Source organism: Balaenoptera borealis (assembly GCF_965194805.1).
Source record: "Balaenoptera borealis genome assembly, chromosome: 9".
Lineage (NCBI taxonomy): Eukaryota > Metazoa > Chordata > Mammalia > Artiodactyla > Balaenopteridae > Balaenoptera > Balaenoptera borealis.
In genome coordinates this window covers 71,422,309-71,441,823 of record NC_138873.1, presented here as the reverse complement: position 1 = coordinate 71,441,823, position 19,515 = coordinate 71,422,309, and the positions used below count along the sequence as shown (strand labels likewise).

General features: G+C 38.4%; 1 long non-coding RNA gene across 1 annotated transcript in view; it reads right to left on the bottom strand.

Annotated features, from left to right (window-relative positions):
* Positions 1–19,515, bottom strand: part of LOC309635150 — a 356,917-nt gene that overhangs the window by 39,516 nt on the left and 297,886 nt on the right. The window contains exons 6-8 of the long non-coding RNA XR_014248663.1: positions 13,189–13,636; positions 10,420–11,397; positions 9,150–9,620 (exon numbers count right to left, since the gene is read on the bottom strand). This is a non-coding gene — a long non-coding RNA (uncharacterized lncRNA). The remainder of the gene's footprint in view (positions 1–9,149; positions 9,621–10,419; positions 11,398–13,188; positions 13,637–19,515) is intronic.

The following is a 19,515-nucleotide window of genomic DNA, read 5'->3' as shown; positions in this document are numbered from 1 at the left end:
CTAGGGGGTAGTGGGTGGACAAGCATTAACTTGGGAATGACTTGGGTTCAAGTTCTCCAGAAACCACTTATTTGCATTTCTTCACCAAACCACTACTGTGCCCTCCATCTATTCACTGGTAAAAGGGAAAAAACAATACTTGTCTTCTCTATTTTCCAAGGATCTGGTGAGGATGAAATAAAAGAAAGAATGTGAAAGTGATCCATAAACCATGAAGCATTATTTATTCCCATACACTCCTGCCTCAGGCCGTTTGCACTAGCGGTTGCTCTGCCTGGAATCCTCTTATATCCTAATGGTTGTACCCTTACTTTCTTCAAGTGTCTGCCAACTGTCACTTCATCAGAGAGCACTTCTCTGGCTGCTTTGTATAAAATAGTGATCTTCCTGACTCCACTGCTTTTGACACTTGTCCTAACCCTGCTTTATTTTTCTCCAGAGCCCTTGCCACCATCTGACATATATATTTTGTATATTCTTCAATTGACTCCATAAAGAGGAGGATTTGGGGCTGTTTATTCACTGCTATCTCCCTAGGGTCTAGAACAGTGCCTGACACATAGTAAGCACTTAATATTGTTGAATGAATGAATGAAATGATTCATTGTAAGATATTATTAGAGTTGCCCAAGTCTCCACAATATAAATATACCCCAAAGTTACAGAGGAATCATTTCCCGTCACTCTTGTCCAAATGCTGCTGCATTGTACAAACTACTGAGAGGCCTGGGATGAAACTCAGAATTGTCTCCAAGCTCTTAGATGTTTTCCCTGGCCTGGCTCATTTTGAAGTATGACTGTGAAAGCCTCAAATTTATGTGTGGCTTTTTCCTCTGTTCTTCAAGCCATTAGACCTCAAGAACAAAAATTGCATCGGCAAATGACTACACAAGGCTCCCTATGAACAGAGGTCTCCTGCAGGTCTAATAAAAAGATAACAGAAACTCTATAGATTTCTCATATGTAGAATAGGGATTATCGTACCTCTTCCCAGTGTTGTCTTGATGATAGTCTATGATCTTGTAAGTTGTCTGGTAGAAGAGGCACAACAGGGAGAATTCTTGGAAAATAATAATTCCCTTTCCTTTCTGCTTCAGCTTAATTTCTGCTCTCCCATTGAATTTCTATACTGAGCAAAATCAGTGAGTTCTCTCCCCAGGCTCTGACTCTTCTGATGATTTGAAAGCTCCTATGTTTCTTTAGATGAGCTTAGTCATTATCATTAGTGTATTCTTCATTTCAATTAAAAAAATAAACAATTGTTTTAAAAAAAAGGAAAAAAGATAACAGAAGCAAAGCGTATTCAATTTCTCTTTTCCTGGTGTGTTTCCTTTAGACTTGTTGCCTGAGTTTCTCTGTCTTTCTCCGGATTTCTCTGAGAATCCTGTCTGCTCTGGATGGCTTTTCTAATACAATGCAGTGTTTGCAGAGTGTATTTATTCTTCAGCACAACATTCTGAGCCTTCTTAAACTTGGTTTTCTAGAGAGTTGAAAGGCATTGGCCTCCTGCTCTGATGCTTGTCACCTCTCTGATCCTGTCAGCCTCCCCTCCACCCACACGGGTCTCCTGGAACATACCAAGCCCGATCCCATCTCGGGGCCTTTGTTGTGGAACTCTCTCCCTGCAGACATATGCTTAGCTCACTCACTTCTTTCAATTGTTTGCTCAAATTCCACCTGCACAATGGGGCCAATGTTGACCACCTTACTTAACTTTGCAAACACCCCCCTCCTCTTGCCTCACAGCCACTTCCCCAGTACCAGCCTTCCTCATCCTCCTAAACCCTTTTTTCCATCGCATTTATTATCTTCTAATTCATTATATAATTTACTTTTTATTTGCATGTATTGTTTGTTGTCTGACTCCCTCCTTCTAGAACATTAGCTCCATGAGAGTAGAGATTGCTTTTGTTTTTTGTTTTTTGTTTTTCTCATTTCTGTACTCCAAGGATCAAGGGCAGGACTAGGCCCAGGGAAAACAGTCAATAAATAGTGTTGAAGAAACGAATTGACATTAAAGATGAGTGAGGTGATTTGCATATTGCTGGCTTTCCTTGTCCTGACTAGTAATTGTAGGCTTTCTGAAATCCTAATTCTTTGTAAAATGTATGGCATCTAATTTGCTTCTCTTTCCTTCATAGAAACATGATGCTACTGAACAATACTTCAATTCCAGGAGCATGAACTGAAAACCTCCTAGGAATCAGGCAGTCCTACATAGTCCCTGACTTTAAGAACACAGACAGAAATGTAAGCAAATAAATTATAATTCAGTATCATAAGAACAATAGTGGAAGCATACTCAAAATAAAGAGACAGCCCAGGGGGAAGAGATCTGGAATCTTCACGTGGGATGGGAGAAGGTTATCAAGGAAGCCTTCCCAGAAGAGGTGCGGTTAGAGCTGAACAGGGGTTTCTCAAGATGGATCAGACTTGGAAATAGACAAGCAAAGTAAGGAAGGTCATTCCAGGCAGAGGGAACAGCATGAATGAAGCCATCAAGCAGTGTGGTACCTATGGGGATCTATAAGTTCAGTATTGCTGTTCCACAAAATGCAAGATAATTGGTTCCTTTTGGGAAAATAACAATAACGATAGCCTATACACAGGGTGCTTTCCACGTGCCAGGCAGCGTTCTAAGTCTTTATACGTTAGCACGTTCAATCTTCCCAGCAATCCTGGAACATAGGCACTATTATTGTTCCTATTTTGTAGATGGAAAAACTGAGGCACAGAGAGATTACTATATAAGATGATAATACTGCGCAGGTTCTAAGGAAATAGGATATATTTTTTCTTTTTATTAAATCATTTTTTGTTTTCTTTTTTTTTGAATTTTTGCATTTTATATATTTTTTTATACAGCAGGTTCTTATTAGTTATCCATTTTATACATATTAGTATATATATGTCAATCCCAATCTCCCCATTTTTTATTTTCTTAAAGCAACTATTTTAAAAAGTCTGGTCTAGCTGTCCAGGACTGATATACTCAGAGGAGAGCAACTATTTTAAAAAGTCTGGTCTAGCTGTCCAGGACTGATATACTCAGAGGAGAGCAAGAAAGAGTAATTGGTGATTAAAGGAAGAGAGTTTTTTTTTTTTAAATCTTTGAAAATAGTGTCATTTAAAGTAAAACAATTGTGGTAGTGATGTTGTCTTAGTTCCTTAAGGATTTTTAGTGCACATAAATAGAAAGGATAAATATTTCTTATGTGACTAGTAAGCAAAAAAGAGTATGAAAAGTGGAAATAAGTATGTATGCTTTTTAATACTTTACAGAAAGTTATATTAAAACTTTATAAAGGCCCACTGGATATTTATTTTCCCTCCTCCAGTAACAGTCTTAAATAAATATAATTACTTTTGGACAATAAAGTGCTTCAACGTCGTATACTGAAAACCAATAAAAAATACCAGTCACTTGGAGGAGGTCCTGTTTGGAGGCTGACCTGGCCCTTACACAGCAGAGTCAGAAGGTGAAAGGTTAAAAGTGCATACTTGATCTTAGACTGAACATAAAGTGTAAACTCCGGGTTTGTTTTTTTTTTTTTAAGCCAAAAGTAGCTTTATTTCCTTCTCTCTTTTTTTTTTTAAAGTTAATTAGCCACTAATGTGGACAGTCTCAAGGATCCAAGTCAATTAGGACACTTCGTATGTAACTTTTCCAAGCTGAAGCCGCATGCCCTTTGCATTTATAGCTGATGTACTCTGGATAAAATCTCTTTGCAAGGAACAATAAAAGGCTGAATGATGGAGACCATGAGCTTAAGGTTGATGTCATAAAAGAAGTTCTCAATATTTTGGCACTTCCCTTCTGATGTGAAGTGTGTTATTCTCATTTGGCAGGCGATGGCCAAGTGGAATAAGAGAAGCGTGTGCTAAGCCACTGCGGCTCTAAAGTGACAGCAAAAGGCATTTGCTGCATTTCCCATTTGGATTCTGCAGCCCCTTTGATTCACACCTATTTTTTTCAGATTAGATCTCTGCCATTTTATTTATATATGTCACTACCACATTCAATTCACACATTATAACCTGCCACACAATGTAGCTTTTCTTATCCTTATAGATACAAATGACAGTATTTGACCGTCTTATCTTTAGAATTATTTAGTATCTACCAACAATCAGGATCATTTCTTTTCTTACACTTTATTGAAGTATGATTGACATGAAAAGTTGTACAAATGAACTTATTTACAAAACAGAAATAGAGGCATAGATGTACAAAACAAACTTATGGTTACCAAGGGGGAAGCGGGGGGGTAGGGATGAATTGGGAGATTGGGATTGACATATATACACTACTGTATATAAAATAGATAACTAATAAGAACCTACTGTATAGCAGGGTGAACTCTACTCAGTACTCTGTAATGACCTATATGGGAAAAGAATCTAAAAAAGAGTAGGTATATGTTTATGTATAACTGATTCACTTAGCTGTGAATCAGTTGTGTGTTAACAAAATCAGCTGTTTGTTGTATTAGCAGAAACTAACACAACACTGTAAATCAACTATACTCCAATAAAAGTTAATTTTAAAAGTAAATAAAGGACTTCCCTGGTGGTGCAGTGGTTGAGAATCTGCCTGCCAATGCAGGGGACACGGGTTCGAGCCCTGGTCTGGGAAGATCCCACATGCCGCGGAGCAACTAGGCCCGTGAGCCACAACTACTGAGCCTGCGCGTCTGGAGCCTGTGCTCTGCAACAAGAGAGGCTGCGATAGTGAGAGGCCCGCGCACCGCGATTAAGAGTGGCCCCCACTTGCCGCAACTGGAGAAGGCACTCGCACAGAAACGAAGACCCAACACAGCCATAAATAAATAAAATAAATAAATAAATAAAATAAAAAAAAAAAATGTGGCTACCAGAAAATTTTTTTTAAAAAGTAAAATAACCTATGTGGGGCTTCCCTGGTGGCGCAGTGGTTGAGAATCTGCCTGCCAATGCAGGGGACACGGGTTCGAGCCCTGGTCCGGGAAGATCCCACGTGCCGCGGAGCAACTAGGCCCGTGAGCCACAACTACTGAGCCTGCGCGTCTGGAGCCTGTGCTCCGCAACAAGAGAGGCCACGATAGTGAGAGGCCCGCGCACCGCGATGAAGAGTGGCCCCCACTTGCCGCAACTGGAGAAAGCCCTAGCACAGAAACGAAGACCCAACATAACAATCAATCAATCAATCAATAAATAAATCTTTAAAAAAAAAAAAAATAACCTATGTGGTGGTCTAACTCTCCAAAAAAAAAAAAAAAGAAAAAGAAAAGTTATACATACTTAATGTGCACAACCTAATGAGTTTGGAAATAAGTATACACCCATGAAACCATCACCACAATCTATGCTATACACGTCACCTCCAAAAGTTTACTCCTGTCCTCTTTATTAATTATTATTATTATTTAGTGATAAGACAATTAACATAAGATCTACTCTCTTAGCAAATTTTAAAGTATACAATATGGTATTGTTAACTATACACTCTATGCTGTACAGTAGATCTCTAGGACCTTATTCATCTTGTATAACTGAAACTTGCTGCTTTTTGACTAATACCTCCCCTCTCCGCTCTCCCAACCCCTGGTAACCACAGGATCTTTTCGTAATGAGCGCTTGCTGCTCTATTTTTACTACTACCAACATTTCCATTTAAAGGGGGAGACAAGCTTCTCTTATAGCACAGAGTACTACATTTCTAAGTTTAATTTATATTTACGAATATAGATTTACATATACATGTGTATTTTGAGAGCTATTTCAGAGGAAGAGTTGACAAGTATTAATGAATAATTGGACATGGGAGGTGAGCGAAAGGGAGAATTCGAGAACAGTCCTGAGGTTTCTGGCTTGAGCAAATCTGTGAATGGTGATGCCTTTCAAAGCCCAAATGGAACAGGGCCCATTTGAATACACTGGGCTTGAGGTGTCTGTGGGATGTCCAGGTGGAGAGGGCCAGTGGGTGGTTGGATGTTTGGCTTTGAAGCTCAGGATGGGTTTGGGGTGAAGATAAGGCACAGGGGTCGTCAGCATCAAGGAGGCAATGGAAGCCAAAGATGTAGATAAGCTCATCAATCAGAACAAGTAGAAACTGAAGAGGAGACAACATCCCAAGGAAGCCCAATGTTTGAGGAGCTCTAGTGGAAGAGAAGTCACAGATGGACTGAGAAGGAGCATCCAGAGGGGACACGAGGACAATAAGGAGTATGGGGCCCTAGAAGCAAAAGAAAGCCCACATTTCAAGGAGCCAAGGGGGCTCAACAGCCACGGGGTCACAAAAGATCATAACTGCAAAGTCACCTCTGGAGTTAGCAATGATGACATAAGCGACCTTGATAGGATCACTTGCAGTTGATAAGTTGGGGATCATCCCATTATAATAATAGAAACAATCATCTTAAATTGATGACATGGATCTTTAGAAATTTGCAAAGAACATTTACACGCCTCATTTCATGCTCATAATACTCTTGTTAGTTAGATGTGACTGCTTCCATTACATAAATGAGGAGAGAATTAGAAAGTCAAGTAATTATATAATAATAAAATAATAATAATAAAAATGGTCTTTCTAAAACATTTACTATGTGCAAAACATTGTGCTAAACATTTACTTTGCAAAAAAAAGATTGCAATGTAGATTTTATTAACTCAATTTAAGGAAGGTCCAGAGAAATGAGGTAACTTTTCCAGGCTCACACAGCTAGGAAATGGCAGAATGGGGCTTTGAACTCAGATCTGTGGGGTGCTGAAGTCCAAATTCTTTCCACTATTAAAGACTGCCTCACCAGCTGTTCAGGTTTTCAGGCAAATATCACTTTAAAAATTTGTCTTGAAAATCAATATGTATTCTTGAAAACGTTGACAGAAATCCAATTTTGCAAACTGAATTATTTCCCTTCTTGTTTATGTTATAATTTAAAAGATGTGTCTTCCATGGGAGGAAAATTCACTTTAAACATAGTATTTGGCTGCACAGAAATCATACATTGAAGGTAAAATGTTAACCTCTGTAATAAAATATTAACCACAGAATTCTATAATGCAATACTATACTGAAGACAGTGCTGGATTCCATAAATAGAGAGGAGCCCCTTGAGGTAAGGAAGGAAAGAATGCTGCCCTGTTGGAGAAACTTCTGAGGGAAAATTTGCTTCCAAGATGGTGGCTCAGACAAACCTTCTATATCTTTTTCTTCCACTTGACAAATATCTGACATTTTTTGTTTTAGTAGTGAAACTGCAAGTGCCTAGCATTCAGTTTCTACCACATTAATGATAAAACATGAACTATATTTTAGATTTTAGAAACAAATATATATATTGTATATATATGATTTTTTTCTTCTAATAAACTAATCAGTTGGTGAGAAATTAAAGCTAAGTTTGGACCTATGTTGTGTGTGTATGTGATTCATTCCATAATTCTTCAACTTTTCTGTATGTTTTTTAAATTTTCCTAATAAAATGTTATTTTAAAAAAAATTAAAAGGAGGAAAAGGAAAAACACCAAAGCACCAGGAATGTAATAAGCTCTAGATCCAAGAAAGAAAGTTTACTCTATGAATATAGCTGAATTGTCTCCCCAAAGTACTCAACTGTCTTCATTTCAACTATTAATATTGAGTTATTTTATGAGAAAGTTTAGATCCAGATAGAACTAAAATAGAGCTGATTTCTGTCCACTAATTTGTCTCCATAACAAAGTTACCAAAGCTTTCACATTTCTCTCGTTTTATTTCCATTTCCAGGAAATCATGAAAAGTATGGCACTGGTTCATAGAAGTTTTAGAATATAAATTGAATTTATAGTTAGTAAATGAGTTATGATATAAGCTAATTATAAAGCAAACTGACTTTATAATTTTATTTTTAATCAGGAAGTAAGGTAATCTTATGACCTAAAGTTTGGAGAAAAGAGAAAAAAAATAAAATCCTCCTCCTTAAATACAATGGTTATAATTTTTATATATATTTTTCTGGTCTTTTATTTCGTAAAGATGCTTTTAAATAGTTGCAAACGTACAGGTTTAGACCCTGCTTTTTTCACTTAGTGTTATATATTAAGTGTTTTTCTATGTCAACATATTTAACATATTAAAGGTTGCATAACCCTTTACTATTATAAACAGTGCTGTGATGAATCTTCAACTGTATGGCTTGTTTTACATTTTGGATTAGATTGCTGGAAGTGGAATTACTGGGTCAAAGAGCAAGAAATTTTAATAGCTCTGTGTATTAATAAATTGCTTTCCAAAAGTGTTGTACTAATTTATATTGTAAATGTAATGTAGAAAGTCATCTTTGCCAGCATTGAGTATTATAACTTCTCAAAGTTTGCAAATGATTGTCCCTTATTGTTTGCATTTGTATTTCTATAAAATATTTTAAAACAGGCTCCTTCTGCCTACCATGTGAGTTGACAAGCAGGAAGTATGACAGTCAGTGGATTTCATGATCCTTCTGGTTATAATTAAGTGTTTCCCTATTGCCTACCACAGCAAATTCAAATTCCGAGCTCTTGTCTTCAAAGTCCTGGACCAATCCTCCACCTCCTCTCCTGTCTTGACAGCTCCCTCCCAATGTGTCTCAAAGTTCGCTGAGAAGGATCACCTGGGCTGCTTGGTAAACACACACATGAAGGCTCTGAGCCCCACTGGATGCCCCTGAGTTTGGACCTCTGGGGTGGGGAACCCGTATATTACCCTCTGCATTTGTTTCTTCATGAATCTCCTCGGCTTCCTTTCTTTTATAGACTTTTATGCCAGGAATAGTCAGATTAAATTCAAAACTCATTTAGGAGACTATTTTCCCTAGGAAGTCTGCATAGATTAGGCAAGAAACGAATTCAATATTAGTACTAAAGTGATGAAATATAGCTAAAAGTGAATGATGATGGTCTTTGCCATCTGCAAACATACTTCGTTCTTAACTATGAAAGAAGTAGAGCTATTCCAATGGCGGACCCAGGTGGCTATATGCTCCTGATCTAAGCAGATTGACTCACCCCCTAGAGTGAGAAACAGAAAAGTCCATGTGAAGAGAGGGTTAGATATGCTGGAGACCACTGGGGAGGGTGGGGTGGGGTGGAGTGTGAGGGTCAGCCTTTGAGAAAGTCAAGGCAGCTTGAATGGGAAAGTAGGGACTTACCAGGTCTAGGAGGGTCCCCAATTCTTCAGATCATGGTAGGGAAATATTTTCTTCATTTCTGTTGTTATGACTATTTCAGTCTCAGGCTGATGAAGCCAACAAAAAGACGTGCCATGTAGCATAATAATTATAATATTCACGATGTCACAGATAATATTTTTAAGTACGCATAGTGTGCCTGGCATGGTGCTAAGTTCCTTTCGTCAGGTATGATTTCATTTTAACCCTCGTGCCACCACCTCGCGCACGAAGTAGGCACTGATATGATCCTTCCCGTGTTACAGAATAATAAATGATCCTGAAGTCACCTCACAAACATCCAAATATCTTGGACCTTTGTTGGCTGTTTTCTTATATAGGATTGTAAATTCCCCAAGGTTGTCAACCATGTCTTCCATGTCTTCAAGTACTCACAGGAGGCAGGGCTGGAGATAGAACCCAATCAGGTAGCTGCTCAACATATGAATTGAACTATAATGAAAGAAAAAGAATGATTAAAAGATCTCTTGGAATTTTCTATTAAAAGATTTTTCTTAACAAATTACAAAATGGGTTTCTTCAAAAACCACCATAATCATTTGGGCCTTCCTTCTGCCACCTCCTCCCACCCCTTGCCCAGCAAACCCTTGGAAGTTCCTTTTCCTTTTGGGTCCAGGTTAAAACCGAGCAATTCAAATTATCAACCACTAGGCTTTTATTTTTCCAGACAATTGGCAAAGGCCTCAGAGTCAGTAAACAATATTGTTTCTATTCCCTTGAAGTAAGCACATATTTTAAAATGCAAACTTGGATGCATTTTACGTAGGTCAAATCTTGGTCAAAATGATTGAATGGCTTGATTCCCACCTCTCATGTTGATGAGTGGAGGCCCATCATTGAGCTAAAACATCACACATGCTCAGGTCTTAGAAGGCCCCCAGGAGGCCCAAGTCGGTGTCGGCACAACACATTTTTTTCAGCTTGAATTACGTGTTTGGGCTTAGATTCGTATTTCCTATTAAAGCTACTGGAGGAGAGCAAATGAGTAAGAACTCTGACAAACCCACTTCACCCCAGCTGGGTGCTGGCAGCCCTTCTCCAGCTCCCAGAGACAAAGCATGGCTCTCTCCACCTCCCACCCGCCAAGGCAGAACAGCGCTCTGTGCCTGCTGTTCAAAGCCTCCATTTCGCAGGTCCAAAATCAGGCTATGGAATAAAACTAGGAAGGTTTTCATGGCTCTGCTATGTATGTCAGAAACTCGGGTAAAAGACTAAGAGAGCCCACACTTACATCCATTCCTAAAGGCTTGAAGGCATCACCGACTCGAAAGGCAGCCAGGGAGACCCTGTCCAGGGTTTGATGCTGATCCTCTTCCTCCTCACTGGACCAGGATGCCGAATGAAGGCTTAAAACACAAAGGAGCCTGGGTTTCCTTCCGTGGACCACAAAAAGACCTGTGCCTTAAAAGAAAATGTAAACGAAGCAAGAGGAAGTTTTAGCCCAGCAAGATGACGTAAAGGCTCCTTTTTCCAGCTCCCAGGAAACCCTGTAAAGGTATGAGAGAGGCTCCCTCCTATGCATTTCTTAAAAGTTGCTGTTCTCCCAGATTATCCCTCTTAGAGCTTGAAACTGAAATGTCTTCCCCCGACGATGACATGACATTGAGCTTCTATTTCTAAAGAAATCCAAAGTGAGCTTGTTAAGAATCAGGGTACGATGCTTAGGTAACGCTGCTGACTTTTCCTGCCAAGTCTACCTTAAACCGTATTTTAAGGGCAATTGATTCTAAAGGCATTGATAATGATAAAGAAAAAAGAAAAAGCTATTTTTTAATTGCAAAAGAGGTCCATTATTTTGGGAGCTAGTCAAGTTCTTGGAAGACTTACACCTATGCACCTAGGAGCGGCTGTGACTCCTTCTACTTGGCTCTCTCCTTGTTCCTCCTGGCTCCTTATCAATCTTTATCCACTCCCAGTTTGCGGTTGTTTTATCCCCAGCTAAGAAACGATGCACTTCCATATGCCACACTCCCCAACCCCAGCTCTGACCTTAGAAATGACCCAAAGTTGATCTTGATACTCTGCATACAACCGATGAGAGAAAGTGGCTTTCTAGAGATTGGAATATCCATAGTAGAATGAGACAACAGTGCCAGAAAAGTTGAATCCTATGTACAAATCTGTCAGCGTGTCCCCTGTAGCACCACGCTGGCAATGCAGTGTGCGAAGGGCATCTGTCAGCAACTGCTAGAAATGCTTTTCAAACCTCCTGTAAATTTCAATAAGAGAAAAATAAACTAATGAACTCCGAACATTAATTTTAATTTAAAAATTTGTTTCTACATTGTTTTGCTCCGTTTTATTTCGTTGAATTTTGGTGTGGAAAGGACGTTAAGAGGACAACTGATGTCCTCTTCCACTTTGTGAACGAGGAAACCAAGCCACCAAGCACTGTCTTATGGTGGCCACAGAACTTATTCATGTCAGAGTTACAACTTGAAGGCCCAATGCTTTGCTAATTTCTATTTTTTATTTTTTAAACAACACCAGAATAGGAGTAAAAGAGAGCTTTTACTCCTATTACAAAACATGACATGTTTAATTTTTAAGATAAATTTATATTTCTGAGTTTTGTATTTCTAAGCCCCCTTTTCCCCCAGATATCTTTTTTCTTCAACATTTTTCTCTGTCTCCTAATACTCTTGGTATCTTCAGCCTTTTAATTTTTCTGATTTTTCCCCCTGCATTTGATCTTTAATCCCCTTGGTCCTCCCTCGCTCTCTCTCTCTCTCATCAACTTCTATAATCCATTTGTGTACATCATTTTCCTTCCTCAACATTTTCTTATATCTCATTCCTATTTTCTCTTTATTCTTTTTAAACTTCTTTCCGGAACCTCTACCTCTCCCCCTGCATTCCTTTTCATCTTGTTTTTATCTGTATTCCTTCCTTCTTGAATGCTGTTCTATTAGACCATTTTTAACCCTTTCTTCATTTTTTATCTCCTCCTTTTTTGTCCTGTTTCAACATGACCTCTTTGTTTCACTGCCCTTTCCACACAGCAATGAAGGATATGTGACCGAGTTTGTGTGTGTGTGTGTGTGTGCATGCACACGTGCACACATGCATTTAGAATTACTTGGGGAAGGGGTGGAGAAAAGGGGAGAAGAGATTGAGGGAGACACCAAAGAATGTGTTCATAGAAGGAGAAATGCTTTGCTTATTCTCTCCCTGGGGACGTTAATCAGAGAGTTTCGTTTCTAATGCCCGTTTAATAAATACAAGTTATGTACATATGTTTCCTATATAAAAGTATCCTGAATCAGTACTGTATGTGTGAAATGTTTCAATTTTCCTAAAACATTCTAAAACTTATTCCAGATCCATTGTACAAATAGTTAAGGAGGAACGGGATTGCTTTCTGAGTTTCATTTGGACCTATTTCAAGTGTAATAAACACATGTTAAGATTATGTTTTGAACATCACAGAAATGTTTACCAACTATTTTGAGACAACTATAAAATTACCATGGTAGCATTGAGTAAAGTTACTTGCTACTTTCTATACAAGAAAAATCTAGATATTTAAGCATAGTATTACTTAAAAAATTAATTTTTTCTGGGCTCTAGACTTTGAGTGAATTTGGTTAATGTATATTATTTAAGAGTACTGCTTTTTAACAAAAGAAATTTGTTTTATTAATCAGAGTACAGTAATAAACATGACTGTGTGTGTGCGCCTTAAGGATTGATGTCTTAAATATTTATAAAGGTTTATCCTATCTATACCATTAGGCACAAAATGTTTTCCTTTGTTCCATAATCACAGTTCCTTACCCAGCTCCATGACTGAGTAATTCAGAGTTGGAAATGAGCCCATGTATAACTGCATACGTCTAAGAATCAAATCTTAACAATGACTGAGGACAATCATGGCACAAAAAGAACTTAAATCAGAAATAATTCAGATAACTCTCGTTCATTTCTTAAGCCTGAAAATTATAAAGCATCCTTAAATACTAATGAATAAAAAAATAAATACATGAACAATAGTAATTACCTTATAATTACAAGATCTCTGCTTAAAATCTTGTAAAAGGATCTTTCCTCACAGACTGCTTTTCGGTCATCTTATATTGGTGAGTTTGCCTGGTGTTCTCCCAGATGACCTGGGTTCAACATCTGCTCCGAGGAAAGATTCTCCTGGCTCAGTAATTAAAATGCAATGATCTTATTACAGTTGGAAAAATGATTTATTCATCTTTATTATACATTGATTTTTGGCATGGCAGAAAACAGGGGAGAGATATTACATGTAATTCCATGGGGCCGGAGATGGGTCTAATATTACCTAATATCTTCAGAACTGACCAGATCAAATTAGACAGTAATCCAGAGTTAGAGAGGCTGACTCACACTTTGAAGAGATGGAACACCGCAGAGGCCATTGAGCACTTGATGAATCAGTGGGATCAGATGGCTTGAAGGAGGGACACTGTTACATACACCTGGAGAGCAGGAATAAAATATATGAATGGTGGGGGAGAAATCAACAGAAACTGACAAAGAAGAAAGATCATCAATGAAATGACACATATGCAAAAAGAACAGAACTGACCTGAAATGCAAAAATAGAATGACCATGTGAGGGAACTATTCTTTCTCTTCTTAGACACAACTGTCTAAGGAGAGACACTATTGTTAAATCATAGTTTGGAAAACTAAACAGTCTGATTTTCTCCTGGCAGAAAGAATATGGGAATGCTGTGCCGCGTTTAATTCATCATTATTCTTTATTAACGAATGAATTTGCTTCTCAATTCCCCACTTTCTTCTAATGCCAAATTCTAAATTAATGCATTTAATTGCCACCCCATCTTAACCTTTTACCTGTATGTAATCAGGTGTATTTATTTTCTAAAATGATTCAGTATTTCTGACCATGGTCTGAAAGTCTATCTTAGTGTTAACGGTACAGAAAATAACATGGCAACAGATTAACAATGTTTTTAATACAAAGGACAATAATACATATAAGAAAAGATGACATTAAAAACTCAGCGATAACTGGGTAGACTGTTCACTTTCATTAAAATGCCTTGAGTCTGTCTGAAAAAAATCAGCTATAATAAATACTTATTAGGTAAATGGAAAAGTCTGTCTCTATAAAATGTTGTGACTCATCATTCTGTTAATCCTAGTTATTCATAATTTTTCTGTTTAAAATAAAATCACATAGAATAAGTCACTAAGTTTTCTCTTTTTGAGAATTATTTTGCATATCCTAGGTTTTTTGCTTTTCATACAACTTTTAGAAATAACATCAGTTTCTATAAGAAATTCTGCTGGGGCTTTTTATTGGAAGCATCACCAATTTAAGTGATAGTTTTACAATAATGAACCTTCTGACCCACCAGTATGGTGCAGGTCTTGGGCATATTTTGTTAAATATATCCCTAAGTATTTAATATTGTCGATGCTGTTATAATTGGTATTTTTTAAATCTCAATTTTCAATTATTTATTGCTAATACATACAAATACAATTGATTGTGTATGTTGACCTGTTACCCTGTGGCTTTGATAAACTCATTTAATTCTAGAATATTTATGGATTCCTAAGCATTTTCTATATGGACCATTATGTCATCTGCAAATAAAGATAGTTTTATGTTCTCCTTTCCCAAAATAAAGGAGAAAAGTTGACATTGATCATTTTAAAAAATTGATTGGAGAATGACATTCTTGACAGACACAGTGTTTACATGTTTAAAAAACAACTCTATTTATAATGGGGAATTTTTGGAGAATAATGACTGGAAGAAAAACTATCTATCTTTGTTTAATGATGAAGTTTTAAAATTTTTCCTGTGGAATGGTTTTGTGTCTTAGAAAACCACAATGGCTTCTGCTGCTAACAGCTTAAACATGGGGAGAACAGTGTGTTAAGAAAAAAATTAAAATAGGTCCACTTGTTCTTGGAGATTTATAAATCATGAAAACAAGGTTATAACAATTAAGGAAAATATAAGAGGGAAAAAGTCAAGACACAGAAAGACTGAAAAAGAATGTGAGGAGTTGCCTTTGGAAATCAATATATCAATAACTTATTATCTGAAAGAATTTCTTGGTTCTTTCCAGAAATACAGGTCTTATGAAACCAAAACCGAATTCATCAACTTCCCCTCCAAAACCAGGGTTTTTCTGTTTTTTTGTTTTTTCTATTTCTCCGTTCTCTTTCATCGGAACCACATTTCCCAGTATCCCAAGTGGAAACCAGTTAGTTATCTTTGGTCCCTTCTTCTCCTTCGCTTTTGACATTCTACCCAAGCGCCAAGCCCCAAGCCCCATGCATTCTGCCTAAAAATTCTCCCGGCACCCACTGCCTCCCATTTTCCCTTCATGCGGGGCATGGCCGCCTACTCTCCATTCCTCCCAGGGTCATCCGAATGTCAATTACTTATCCCACAGGCAGAGGGGCAGAGCGTGCCTCGCACAGTTGCTGGTCAATGGCTCATTCCTTCTCTTTCGCCTCCTCACCTTCTCCAGTTCATGTTAGACCAAGAACCAGGAACACATTCTGCAAACGACTCAAGGACACCATGCCTGTGCTAAACGTCCCACTCCAGGCCCAAGCAGGCTGGTGCTCCCGGCCGGGGTCCCTCTGTCTCTCATGCTACTCTGCCTGCTCACTCCCAAGACCTGCAGTCCCTGGCTCGCCCCTCTTGGGAGGCAGCCCCCAGAACCCCAGCGTTCCCTCCCTGACTCCCCCTCCTCCTCTGGGTTTCTTCATCCATTCCCATCAGTACCTTTCCTGTTGGCATTTAAATTTCCACTGCTATGTATAACTTTAGAAGTTTCATGGGTATAAGTCGGAGACTACGAGGTAACCATAATCCTTTCCATCTCCCAAAGCATCTAGCAGGGCTCATTAAATGCTTATTGAGTGAATAAGTCAGGAAATCAGTAAACACAGTCTCTTTAACACACATCAGGCCTTTTTTTTTTCTAGGCTTTTGGTATTCGCCAAATCAGGATCCTATTACAATGAAAGGATTTAATTTTTTATTTGCCAAGGCAGGATTCTATTAAAATTAAAGAAACAATTTATGGTTTCAGATTTTTTTGGAGGAGGAAAAAAGGCTTTTGTAACATTTTCAGATAATAAATGACAATGATAATTGTTGACTACTGATCACTATGTGTCAGTCACAGTAAGTGTATCAGTTTATTTAATCTTTACAACATTCCTGTAAAAGATTCATAGTACTCTCACTTTGCAGGTAAATAAACTAAGGATCAGAGAGGGGAAGCAACTTGCCTAGTGTCACACAGCTAGCCTGTTTCAGGACTAGAATTTAGATTTAGGTAAATCTGGCTCTGTCTTCGTCAGACCAGGTTACCTTAACAAAATACCACAGGCTGAGTAGTGTAAACAACAGAAATTTATTATCTCACAGTTCTGGAGGCCGGAAGTCTAAGATTTAGGTATCAGCATGGTAGGGTGCTGTTGAGATCTCTCTCTTTGGCTTACAGACAACCCCCTTCTCTCTGTGTCCTCATCTGTGTCCTCATGTTCCTATTTTATTTTATTTTATTTATTTGTTTATTTTTGGCTGTGTTGGGTCTTCGTTGCTGCGCATGGGCTTTTCTCTAGTTGCAGCGAGCGAGGGCTACTCTTTGTTGTGGTGCACGGGCTTCTCATTGCAGTGGCTTCTCCTGTTGCAGAGCACAGGCTCCAGGCGCTCGGGCTTCTGTAGCTGTGGCTCACGGGCTCTAGAGCACAGACTCAGTAGTTGCGGCACATGGGCTTAGTTGCTCAACAGCATGTGGGATCTTCCCAGACCAGGGCTCGAACCCGTGTCCCCTGCATTGGCAGGCGGATTCTTAACCACTGCGCCACCAGGGAAGCCCTCATATTCCTCTTCTTATAAGGCTACCAATCCTATCAGATTCGGACCCCAATTTATGACTTCATTTAACCTTAATTACTTCTTAAAAAGCTCTATCTCCAAATACAATCACATTATGGGCTAGAGCTCCCATATAGGCATTTGGAAGGGACATAAACATTCAGTCCATAATAGGCTCTAAAGAGATGTGGGGATATGGATTGGGCATTACAAAATGAAATCCAAGAAACTGGCTCCCAGAGATAGATGGTCCCAACCACCAATTCCTCACAACTTTCAAACTCCCAGACTTAGCTTCCAGTAATTCAGCATGCCAGGTCACACTAATACCCCAATCCTACCTTCTCAACAGCCAAGGGATTTCAATTTTTAAAAACAGAGTAACAACTCTTAAAATTTTCCAGCCTGTACTGTTCCGGATTTCATGCAGATTTCAGGATGTGAATTTAGGGGATATGTTTGACATTGAGGGACATAGTTAGGTGAGGCTGCACAGAGGCTGGGATGCCCGTGTTCTGTGGGTGGTGACAACACACACCCACCAGCGCTGGCTGGACTCTGCTCTGGTGATACAAAGGCAGTGGAGAAGCAACCCATAAGGATGTATCCAGTTCTAGGTGGCTCCACTCATAAAACTCCAAAATGCGCAAGCAGAGAAATTTTCTGTAAGGCAGGTGAAAGTTGAACTCCTTGGCTGCTGGAATGGGCATCAGGCTTCCCAGGAAAACAAATGCAGTGTTCAGATTCTTCATGAAAACAGTACTGGCATTTCTACCTTAGAGAACTGATACCCTGTGCCAAGCAGGATCCAGACATTTCTGCATGTCTCCCTTCCCGTGCGGTCATCTCTCAATGATTATTGATATTTCAGAAAAGAGAGGCATTTCGGCAATTTCTGTTTTCATTAAAACCATATCTCACAAATAGTTTTGTCCTTATAAAATTTCTCTTCTTTATTTCATCATCATTTTTGTTTTTAAACTTTTCCTACTGTAATTTCTTTGGCTGTTGTGAGGCTTTGGTTTACTTATTTCTTTATCATCATCTTTACTCGGGTGGAAATCACTTACAGTGGTGGTGTTTTCCTAGTGTGTTTGCCTCCAAATTCTCTTCTCTCTGCTTCTCTCTAAGACCCTTTCCTGCCCTGCTGCTCTGCATGAAATCTAACAGTATGAACCCAGCATAAAGGTTTTATCCTGACAACTTTTTCCTGTTGATTTTTTTTTTAAGTGGATTATAGAGAGGCAAAAGGTAAATCTCTTTCCCTCTGTGAGAAGTGGCATGGACATTATTTGATCTAAATTGGAGGATGCTGTACTTCTTCTTCTATAGTGATTAATTCAGTCCATCCAGAGAAAATGGGGAGGTGATGTTTCCCAAGCGTGCATTACTTAAATATTCACAGTAAAAATAATTGTATAAAAATGACATTAAAATGCTACCTGATAGTTAAGAAAGTACATCTGAAGTTGAAATTACCAAAACTTGTACCCTGCTCCAATTTTTGTAATGGGTAAGATTACTGAGACTCATAAATGAACTGATAACAAGAAGTTCACAGGTATTATATGAAAATGGATGTATTATGCATTTTCCACTGTTTTATTGCTGACTGAGCAGGACTCTGAGAGGCAGCCTCTTTATACTAAGACCTCCCCACGAATGTCACACATTCTTACACGTGACTATTATCTCTGCCAGGAAACTCTTCTTCACCAGCTTAAAATCCTCTTGAAATAACATCTGTTCACTTGGTTTTATTTCCAACTTCTATGGCAATGGAGAACAGCTAGTCATGAAGAAGGAAAACTTCTACTTTCCTACATTCCAGACTAACCCAGAAGTCCTTTTACACTGTCACCCTAGAAGAGCTACAGTACGCTTATCCTTCAATAGTCTTTTTGTGTCTGCTGAGCTACTTTCCAAGTTCAATTAAAGTAGTGATTTCAGACTTGTATACAGTTCCGGTTTTTTCTCTGTAAAGCCTCCTTGAGGACAAGGACTATTTTGACATCCTTATGGTGCACAAAGAAGTGGTTTAAACCTAGAAGAAACAAATATATGTGGAGTGTATGTATTTAATTTAACACTGGTTGTACAGCGCTCACCGGGTGCTTTACAAATATTAACTCCATTAAATCTTATAACAACTCAATGGCATAAATATTATTTTCATCTCCATTCCACAGATGAGGAAATCAAGGTGCAGAGAGGTTAAGAAATCAGCCAAAGGTCACATAAGTTATAAATACCTGAGCCAGGATTCAAACTTTAAAATAAGGAAGTTGCAGACAACAGAGCAGCGTATAAGTTCTTTAAGTATATTATGTTTCCTTGCATGCGTTGTGCACCAAGTGTATAATTTAGATATTATTTAATTTTTTAAATTACTAATTTTGACATCTGCAATAATCTGTAAGCACTTAGCTTTGTTGTTTCAAACCCTGATATAGATGAGGCCAGAGTCAACTTTAC